The following is a 10,786-nucleotide window of genomic DNA, read 5'->3' on the forward strand; positions in this document are numbered from 1 at the left end:
ATGGCCATTCAGATTGATCGGCGTTTACGGGAGCGCAAACCCGTGCACCAGTTGGCGGTGTCTTTTGAACAGGCACCTGAGACTATGCAATGTGATAGAATTCAGTCCAGAAGTGAACGGCAAAATTATAGGTGGAAAAATGGATTGTGTTTTTATTGTGGTGATTCAGCTCATGTTATATCAGCATGCTCTAAACGCACAAAAAGGGTTGATAAATCTTTTGCCATTGGTACTCTGCAGCCTAAGTTCATTTTGTCTGTGACTCTGATTTTTTCACTGTCTTCCATTTCTGTTGATGCCTATCTGGATTCGGGCGCTGCCCTGAGTCTTATGGATTGGTCATTTGCTAAACGCTGCGGTTTTAGTCTGGAACCTCTGGAAGTTCCTATTCCTCTGAAGGGAATTGACTCTACACCATTGGCTATGAATAAACCGCAGTATTGGACACAAGTGACCATGCGCATGACTCCCGTTCATCAGGAGGTGATTCGCTTCCTTGTACTGTATAATTTACATGATGTACTAGTGCTTGGTCTGTCATGGTTACAAACTCATAATCCTGTCCTGGACTGGAAAACAATTTCTGTGTTAAGCTGGGGATGTCAGGGGGTTCATGATTATGCACCTCCGATTTCAATCGCTTCATCTACTCCTTCTGAGATCCCTGCGTTTTTGTCTGACTATAGGGATGTTTTTGAGGAGCCTAAGCTCAATTCGCTCCCTCCGCATAGAGATTGTGACTGTGCTATAGAATTGATTCCTGGCAGTAAGTTCCCTAAGGGTCGTTTATTTAATCTGTCACTGCCAGAGCATACTGCTATGCGGAATTATATTAAGGAGTCCTTGGAAAAGGGACATATTCGTCCATCTTCGTCCCCTCTGGGAGCAGGTTTTTTTTTCGTGGCAAAAAAAGATGGTTCCCTGAGGCCTTGTATAGATTATCGCCTTCTGAATAAGATTACAGTCAAGTATCAGTATCCATTGCCATTATTGACTGATTTGTTTGCTCGCATTAAGGGGGCTAGGTGGTTCACTAAGATAGATCTTCGCGGTGCGTATAATCTGGTGCGGATAAAACAGGGTGATGAGTGGAAAACCGCATTTAATACGCCTGAGGGCCATTTTGAGTATTTGGTAATGCCTTTTGGACTCTCCAATGCTCCGTCAGTCTTTCAGTCCTTTATGCACAATATTTTCCGTGAATATCTGGATAAGTTTATGATTGTGTATTTGGATGATATTTTGGTGTTTTCTGATGACTGGGAGTCTCATGTTTTACAGGTCAGGAAGGTGTTTCAGGTTCTGCGGGCCAATTCTCTGTTTGTGAAGGGCTCAAAGTGTCTCTTCGGAGTCCAGAAGATTTCTTTTTTGGGGTACATTTTTTCTCCTTCTACTATTGAGATGGATCCCGTCAAGGTTCAGGCGATTTGTGACTGGACACAACCTACATCTTTTAAGAGCCTTCAGAAGTTCTTGGGGTTTGCTAATTTTTATCGTCGGTTCATTGCTAATTTTTCCAGTATTGTTAAACCTTTGACTGATTTGACTAAAAAGGGTGCTGATGTTGCTGATTGGTCTCCTGCGGCCGTGGAGGCCTTTCAGGAACTTAAGCGCCGGTTTTCTTCTGCTCCTGTGTTGTGTCAACCAGATGTTTCACTTCCTTTTCAGGTTGAGGTTGATGCTTCCGAGATTGGAGCGGGGGCGGTTTTGTCACAGAGAAGTTCTAATGGCTCGGTGATGAAGCCATGTGCATTCTTCTCTAGAAAATTCTCGCCCGCCGAGCGCAATTATGATGTGGGTAATCGGGAGCTTTTGGCCATGAAGTGGGCATTTGAGGAGTGGCGTCATTGGCTTGAGGGTGCTAAACATCGTGTGGTGGTCTTGACTGATCACAAGAATCTCATTTACCTTGAGTCTGCCAGGCGTTTGAATCCTAGACAGGCTCGTTGGTCGTTGTTTTTTTCTCGTTTCAATTTCGTGGTTTCATACCTGCCAGGTTCAAAGAATGTGAAGGCAGATGCTCTTTCCAGGAGTTTTGTGCCTGACTCTCCTGGAGACTCTGGGCCTACTGGTATCCTTAGGGATGGGGTAATATTGTCCGCCGTATCCCCAGACTTGCGACGTGCATTGCAGGAGTTTCAGGTGGATAAACCGGATCGTTGTCCACCAGAAAGACTGTTTGTTCCGGATGATTGGACCAGTAGAGTCATCTCCGAGGTCCATTCTTCTGTGTTGGCTGGTCATCCTGGAATATTTGGTACTAGAGACTTGGTGGCCAGGTCTTTTTGGTGGCCTTCCTTGTCTAGGGATGTGCGTACCTTTGTGCAGTCTTGTGAAGTGTGTGCTCGAGCTAAGCCTTGCTGTTCTCGGGCCAGTGGGTTGTTGTTATCCTTGCCCATCCCGAAGAGGCCTTGGACGCACATTTCCATGGATTTTATTTCTGATCTCCCGGTTTCACAGAAAATGTCCGTTATCTGGGTTGTGTGTGACCGCTTTTCTAAGATGGTTCATTTGGTGCCCTTGCCTAAGTTGCCTTCCTCCTCTGAGTTGGTCCCTTTATTTTTTCAGAACGTGGTTCGTTTGCATGGGATTCCGGAGAATATCGTTTCTGACAGGGGATCCCAGTTTGTGTCTAGATTTTGGCAGACGTTTTGTGCCAAGATGGGCATTGATTTGTCTTTCTCGTCTGCATTCCATCCTCAGACGAATGGCCAGACGGAGCGAACTAATCAGACCTTGGAAACTTATTTGAGGTGTTTTGTTTCTGCTGATCAAGATGACTGGGTTGCTTTTTTGCCACTGGCCGAATTTGCTCTTAATAATCGGGCTAGTTCTGCCACGTTGGTCTCTCCTTTTTTTTGTAATTCGGGGTTTCATCCTCGTTTTTCCTCTGGTCAGGTGGAGTCTTCGGATTGTCCTGGAGTGGACGTGGTGGTGGACAGGCTGCATCAGATTTGGAACCAGGTGGTGGACAATTTGAAGTTATCTCAGGAGAAGACTCAGCAGTTTGCTAATCGCCGTCGCCGCGTGGGTCCCCGACTTCTTGTTGGGGATTTGGTGTGGTTGTCTTCTCGTTTTGTCCCTATGAAGGTCTCTTCTCCTAAGTTCAAGCCTCGGTTCATCGGTCCTTATAGGATCTCGGAGATTCTTAACCCTGTATCTTTTCGTTTGGATCTCCCAGCATCGTTTGCTATTCATAATGTGTTCCATCGGTCGTTGTTGCGGAGGTATGAGGTGCCCGTTGTTCCTTCGGTTGAGCCTCCTGCTCCGGTGCTGGTGGAGGGAGAATTGGAGTATGTTGTTGAGAAGATCTTGGATTCTCGTGTTTCCAGACGCAAACTCCAGTATTTGGTTAAGTGGAAGGGTTATGGTCAGGAGGATAATTCCTGGGTGGTCGCCTCCGATGTTCATGCGACTGATTTGGTCCGCGCCTTCCATAGAGCTCACCCTGATCGCCCTGGGGGTTCTCGTGAGGGTTCGGTGACCCCTCCTCAAGGGGGGGGTACTGTTGTGGATTCTGTTTGTGGGCTCCCTCTGGTGGTTACTGCTGGTACTGGGTGACTTTGGTGGGTTGCGGCCTTTGGTTTCCACCTGTCCATCAGAGGCTGGGTGTTTCCTATTTTACCTGGCCTTTCTGTCATTCCCTTGCCGGCTATCAATGTATTCAGATGTGCTCTGTTTGGTTCCTGCCTACCTGCTCCCAGATCTTTCAGGATAAGCTAAGTGCTGATTTTCAGTTGTTGGTTTTTTTGTCCAGCTTGCTTATTATGTCTCTATGCTAGCTGGTAGCTCTAGTGGACTGAGGTTCTCCCCATGTGCCATGAGTTGGCACATGGGTTCTTGTAAACTCAGGATGGTTTTTTTGATTAGGGTTTTTTGCTGACCGCTCAGACCCCTTTTGTATCGTTCTGCTTTCTAGTTTACAGCGGGCCTCAATTTGCTGAACCTATATATATCATCTCTATGTGTGTGCCTTCCTCTCATTTCACCGTCAATACATGTGGGGGGCAACTATACCTTTTGGGGTTCATTCCTCTGGAGGCAAGTGAGGTCTTTATTTTCTCTGCAGTACTAGTTAGCTCTTAGGCTGGTGCGTGGCGTCTAGAACCAACGTAGGCACGCTCCCTGGCTATCTCTAGTTGCGTTTGTCAGGCGTAGGGCAGCGGTCAGCCCAGGTTCCATCACCCTAGAGCTCGTCCGATATTTTGTATTACTTTGCTTGTCCCTTGCTATCCCTAGCCATTGGGATTCATGACAGACCCCCCTGAATCTTCCCAAGCAACCTCTTCTCTCACAAGGTGTTACCTGGGCAAAACCCAGTCAGCTTCTGCCTAACTTTCTATCCAGCCCCCAGTTTTACCAAAGTGTGAGGAGTGGCCAAATACATAGAACCCTTTGCTCCCCCTGGTGGCCGGAGTGTGAAGTGTAATGTGTGACTGTGATACCTGGTCAGGTGAACTCCTTTAGTGCCATCAGACGTACCATCACTCCCTTTAGTGGCGGAGCGACAGTACTGCAACGACCAGGACTCTGGGGCGCTGCAAGTGATTCATTACTTAAATTTAAGAGGGGATTGGATGCTTTTCTTGAAAAGTATAATGTTACAGGGTATATACACTAGATTCCTTGATAGGGCGTTGATCTAGGGAACTAGTCTGATTGCCGTATGTGGAGTCGGGAAGGAATTTTTTTCCCCAATGTGGAGCTTACTCTTTGCCACATGTTTTTTTTTTGCCTTCCTCTGGATCAACATGTTAGGGCATGTTAGGTTAGGCTATGGGTTGAACTAGATGGACTTAAAGTCTTCCTTCAACCTTAATAACTATGTAACTATGTAACTATGTATTATTGTACTTGTTTTTATTATGTATACCCCTCCTCACATGAAAAGCGCCATGGAATAAATGGCGCTATAATAATAAATAATAAATAAATAAATAAATTAAACTGCCAGCTCAGTGAAAAGGGGGCCACACCCTATTTGTAAGGCTCGTTCAGGAGAATAAAGCCGGGGGTCACACTTGCGAGTGTAATGTGAGAAACTCGCACGAGTCTCTCGCATCAATACCTGGTACTGCCGCCGGCACTCGGGAGCGGCGCGAGCGGCTACATGTATTTCTATGAAGCTGAACGCTTCGGTCCCGAGTGCCGGCGGCAGTGTCGGCTATTGATGCAAGAAACTCGTGTGAGTTTCTCGCATTGCACTCGCAAGTGTGACCCCGGTCTTAAGGTCAGTCTGGACCATATTGGCCGTGAATCTCCTGACCTTAAACCAACATCCTCATGGACATATATGGAGATAATACTCTATCTGTGAAGAATTTCCTGGACACATAGAGAATATTAGGAGTACCTGCTCTAGAGCAAATAAATATACAGTGGTTGAAGCAGAGGTGTAGCTAGAGTTTTGGTTCAGGGGGGCAAAGCTTCTGAATGGGCCCCTAGCCAGATAACCTTGATTACAACTCGGTGACGCACCCTAATAGTGTAGGAGAACCTCAACAGATAACAGCGCTGTTGCTGAAAATTATCTCTATACAAAGACCAACATGGATATTGCCGCCATATGGTCAGTGATAGATACCAGTCCTACAGAACATATATGAGATTACAGCACAGTTACAGATAATGACTTACCCCTGATGTTCTTTCTGATAGAATCATTCATTTTTCCCGTCTTTTCCATCCGGCTCAGACCGACATGATAACTTTTTCCAGCCATGACTCGTCTGCAGAGAATATAACAAAGACACATTTCACTTCTCATATTCCAGCCCCATCACCATCTATTCCCAACCTGCACAAACACCTCATCCTGTTGATACCCCAATACTGAGCCGCTGCTGCCGTATGTGTCCCTATTACGGCACCTACTGTGTGGTTCTCTGTGCCCTCTAAATTAAAAAATAACCCTCTATAATATAGTAATGCCGGGTGCAAGTGCCCATATTTTGCCTCCTAGAAAGTAATAATATCCTCTGTGTGCCCCTTTAATAGTCACAGTAACCTGAGTTTCCCTATAACAATAAGTGCCCACTTTACATTTAACCCCTTAAACCCATATGACGTATTATCCTGTCAAGGTGACCTGGGATTTAATTCCCAGTGATGGGATAGTACGTCATATGCGATCGGCCGCGCTCTCGGGGGGAGCGCGGCTGATCGTGGCCGGGTGTCAGCTGACTATCGCAGCTGACATCCGGCACTATGTGCCAGGAGTGGTCACGGACCGCCCCCGGCACATTAACCCCCAGCACACTGCGATCAAACATGATCGCAGTGTTCCAGCGGTATAGGGAAGCATCGCGCAGGGAGGGGGCTCCCTGCATGCTTCCCTGAGACTCTCGGAGCAACGCGATGTGATCGCGTTGCTCCGAGCGTCTCTTACCTCCTCTCCCTGCAGGCCCCGGATCCTTAATGGCCCGCGGGGCTGCATCCGGGTCCTGCAGGGAGGTGGCTTACCAAGCACCTGCTCAGAGCAGGCGCTGGTAAGCCTGCAGCGCTGTAAGTCAGATCGCTGATCTGACAGAATGCTGTGCAAACTGCTGTGCTGTGTGATGTCCCCCCCTGGGACAAAGTAAAAAAGTTTTTAAAAAAAATTTCCACATGTGTAAAAAAAAAAAAAAAAAAATCCTAAATAAAGAAAAAAAAAAATATATTATTCCCATAAAAACATTTCTTTATCTAAATAAAAACAAAACAAAACAATAAAAGTACACATATTTAGTATGGCCGCGTCCATAATGCCCCGACCTATAAAACTGTCCCACTAGTTAACCCCTTCAGTGAACACTGTAAAAAAAAAAAAAACGAGGCAAAAAACAACGCTTTATACTTTATACTGCCGAACAAAAAGTGGAATAACACGCGATCAAAAACACGGATATAAATAACCATGGTACTGCTGAAAACGTCATCTTGTCCCGCAAAAAACGAGCTGCTAAACAGCATCATCAGCGAAAAAATAAAAAGGTTATAGTCCTCAGAATAAAGCGATGCCAAAATAATTATTTTTTCTATAAAATAGTTTTTATCGTATGAAAGCGCCAAAACATAAAAATGATATAAATGAGGTATCGCTGTAATCGTACTGACCCGAAGAATAAAACTGCTTTATCAATTTTACCAAACGTGGAACGGTATAAACGCTCCCCCAAAAGAAATTCATGAATAGATGGTTTTTGGTGATTCTGCCTCACAAAAATCGGAATAAAAAGCGATAAAAAAATGTCACGTGCCTGAAAATGTTACCAATAAAAACGTCAACTTGTCCCACAAAAAATAAGACCTCACATGACTCTATGGACCAAAATATGGAAAAATTATAGGTCTCAAAATGTGGAGATGCAAAAACTTTTTTGCTATAAAAAGCGTCTTTTAGTGTGTGACAACTGCCAACTGCCTAAAAATCCGCTATAAAAAACGCTATAAAAGTAAATGAAACCCCCCTTCATCACCCCCTTAGTTAGGGAAAAATAATAAAATTAAAAAAATGTATTTATTTCCATTTTCCCGTTAGGGCTAGGGTTAGGGCTAGGGTTAGGGTTAGGGCTAGGTTTAGGGCTAGGGTTAGAGCTAGGGTTAGAGCTAGGGTTAGGGCTAGGGTTAGGGCTAGTGTTAGGGTTAGGACTATGGTTAGGGCTAGGGTTAGGGTTAGGGTTAGGGTTGGGGCTAAAGTTAGGGTTAGGGTTGGGGCTAAAGTTAGGGTTAGGGTTGGGGCTAAAGTTAGAGTTAGGATTACATTTATGGTTGGGATTAAGGTTGGGATTAGAGTAAGGGGTGTGGTTAGGGTTTCCATTGGGATTAGAGTTAGGGGCTTGTTTGTATTAGGGTTTCAGTTAGAATTGGGGAGTCTCCACTGCTTAGGCACATCAGGGGCTCTCCAAATATGACATGGCGTCCGATCTCAATTCCAGCGAATTCTGCGTTGAAAAAGTAAAACAGTGCTCCTTCCCTTCCAAGCTCTCCCGTGTGCCCAAACAGGGGTTTACCCCAACATATGGGGTATCAGCGTACTCGGGACAAATTGGACAACAACTTTTGGGATCCAAGTTCTCTTGTTACCCTTGGGAAAATAAAAATTTGGGGGGCTAAAAATCTTTTTTGTGGGGAAAAAAAAGATTTTTTATTTTCATTTCTCTGCGTTGTAAACTGTAGTGAAACACTTGGGGGTTCAAAGTTCTCAGAACACATCTAGATAAGTTCCTTGGGAGGTCTAGTTTCCAATATGGGGTCACTTATGGGGGTTTATACTGTTTGGGTACATCAGGGGCTCTGCAAATGCAACGTGACGCCTGCAGACCAATTCATCTAAGTCTGCATTCCAAATGGCATTCCTTCCCTTCCGAGCTCTGCCATGCGCCCAAACAGTGGTTCCCCCTACATATGGGGTATCAGCGTACTCAGGACAAATTGGACAACAACTTTTGTGGTCCAATTTCTCCTGTTACCCTTAGGAAAATACAAAACTGGGGGCTAAAAAATTATTTTTGTGGAAAAAAAATATTTTTTTATTTTCACGGCTCTGCGTTATAAACTGTAGTGAAACACTTAGGGGTACAAAGTTCTCAGAACGCATCTAGATAAGTTCCTTTGGAGGTCTAGTTTCCAATATGGGGTTATTTGTGGGGGGTTTCTACTGTTTGGGTACATCAGGGGCTCTGCAAATGCAACGTGACGCCTGCAGACCAATCCATCTAAGTCTGCATTCTAAATGGCACTCCTTCCCTTCCGAGCTCTGTCATGCACCCAAACGGTGGTTCCCTCCCACATATGGGGTATCAGCGTACTCAGGACAAATTGGACAACAACTTTTGGGGTCCAATTTATCCTGTTACCCTTCTGAAAATACAAAACTAGGGGCTAAAATATCATTTTTGTGAAAAAAAAAAAAGGAATTTTTATTTTCAGGGCTCTGCGTTATAAACTGTAGTGAAACACTTGGGGGTTCAAAGCTCTCGAGACTCATCTAGATAAGTTCCTTAGGGGGTCTAATTTCCAAAATGGTGTCACTTGTGGGAGGTTTTAATGTTTAGGCACATCAGGGGCTCTCCAAACGCGACATGGTGTCCCATCTCAATTCCAGTCAATTTTGCACTAAAAAGTCAAACGGCGCTCCTTCTCTTCCGAGCTCTGCCATGCGCCCAAACAGTCGTTTACCCCCACATATCATGTATCAGCGTACTCAGAACGAATTGTACAACAACTTTTGGGGTCCAATTTCTTCTCTTACCCTTGGGAAAATAAAAAACTGGGGGCTAAAAAATTATTTTTGTGGAAAAAAAAATATTTTTTTATTTTCACGGCTCTGCGTTATAAAGTGTAGTGAAGCACTTAGGGGTTCAAAGTTCTCAGAACGCATCTAGATAAGTTCCTTGGGAGGTCTAGTTTCCAATATGGGGTTATTTGTGGGGGGTTTCTACTGTTTGGGTACATCAGGGGCTCTGCAAATGCAACGTGACGCCTGCAGACCAATCCAACTAAGTCTGCATTCTAAATGGCACTCCTTCCCTTCCGAGCTCTGTCATGCACCCAAACGGTGGTTCCCTCCCACATATGGGGTATCAGCGTACTCAGGACAAATTGGACAACAACTTTTGGGGTCCAATTTATCCTGTTACCCTTCTGAAAATACAAAACTAGGGGCTAAAATATCATTTTTGTGAAAAAAAAAGGAATTTTTATTTTCAGGGCTCTGCGTTATAAACTGTAGTGAAACACTTGGGGGTTCAAAGCTCTCGAGACTCATCTAGATAAGTTCCTTAGGGGGTCTAGTTTCCAAAATGGTGTCACTTGTGGGGGGTTTTAATGTTTAGGCACATCAGGGGCTCTCCAAACGCGACATGGTGTCCCATCTCAATTCCAGTCAATTTTGCACTAAAAAGTCAAACGACGCTCCTTCCCTTCCGAGCTCTGCCATGCGCCCAAACAGTCGTTTACCCCCACATATCATGTATCAGCGTACTCAGGACAAATTGTACAACTACTTTTGGGGTCCAATTTCTTCTCTTACCCTTGGGAAAATAAAAAATTGGGGGTAAAAAGATCATTTTTGTGAAAAAATGTGATTTTTTATTTTTACGGCTCTGCATTATAAACTTCTGTGAAGCACTTGTTGGGTCAAAGTGCTCACCACACATCTAGATAAGTTCCTTAAGGGGTCTACTTTCCAAAATGGTGTCACTTGTGGGGGGTTTCAATGTTTAGGCACATCAGGGGCTCTCCAAACGCAACATGGCGTCCCATCTCAATTCCAGTCAATTTTGCATTGAAAAGTCAAATGGCGCTCCTTCCCTTCCGAGCTCTACCATGCGCCCAAACAGTGGTTTACACCCACATATGGGGTATCAGCGTACTCAGGACAAATTGCATAACAATTTTTTGGGTCCAATTTCTTCTCTTACCGTTGGGAAAATAAAATATTGGGGGTGAAAAGATCATTTTTGTGAAAAAATGTGAATTTTTTGTTTTACGGCTCTGCATTATAAACTTCTGTGAAGCACTTGTTGGGTCAAAGCGCTCACCACACATCTAGATAAGTTCCTTAAGGGGTCTACTTTCCAAAATGGTGTCACTTGTGGGGGGTTTCAATGTTTAGGCACATCAGGGGCTCTCCAAACGCAACATGGCGTCCCATCTCAATTCCAGTCAATTTTGCATTGAAAAGTCAAACGGCACTCCTTCCCTTCCGAGCTCTGCCATGCGCCCAAACAGTGGTTTACCCCCACATATGGGGTATCAGCATACTCAGGACAAATTGTACAACAACGTTTGGGGTCCATTTGCT

This window comes from Ranitomeya variabilis, chromosome 7, assembly GCF_051348905.1.
Source record: "Ranitomeya variabilis isolate aRanVar5 chromosome 7, aRanVar5.hap1, whole genome shotgun sequence".
NCBI classification, from domain to species: domain Eukaryota; kingdom Metazoa; phylum Chordata; class Amphibia; order Anura; family Dendrobatidae; genus Ranitomeya; species Ranitomeya variabilis.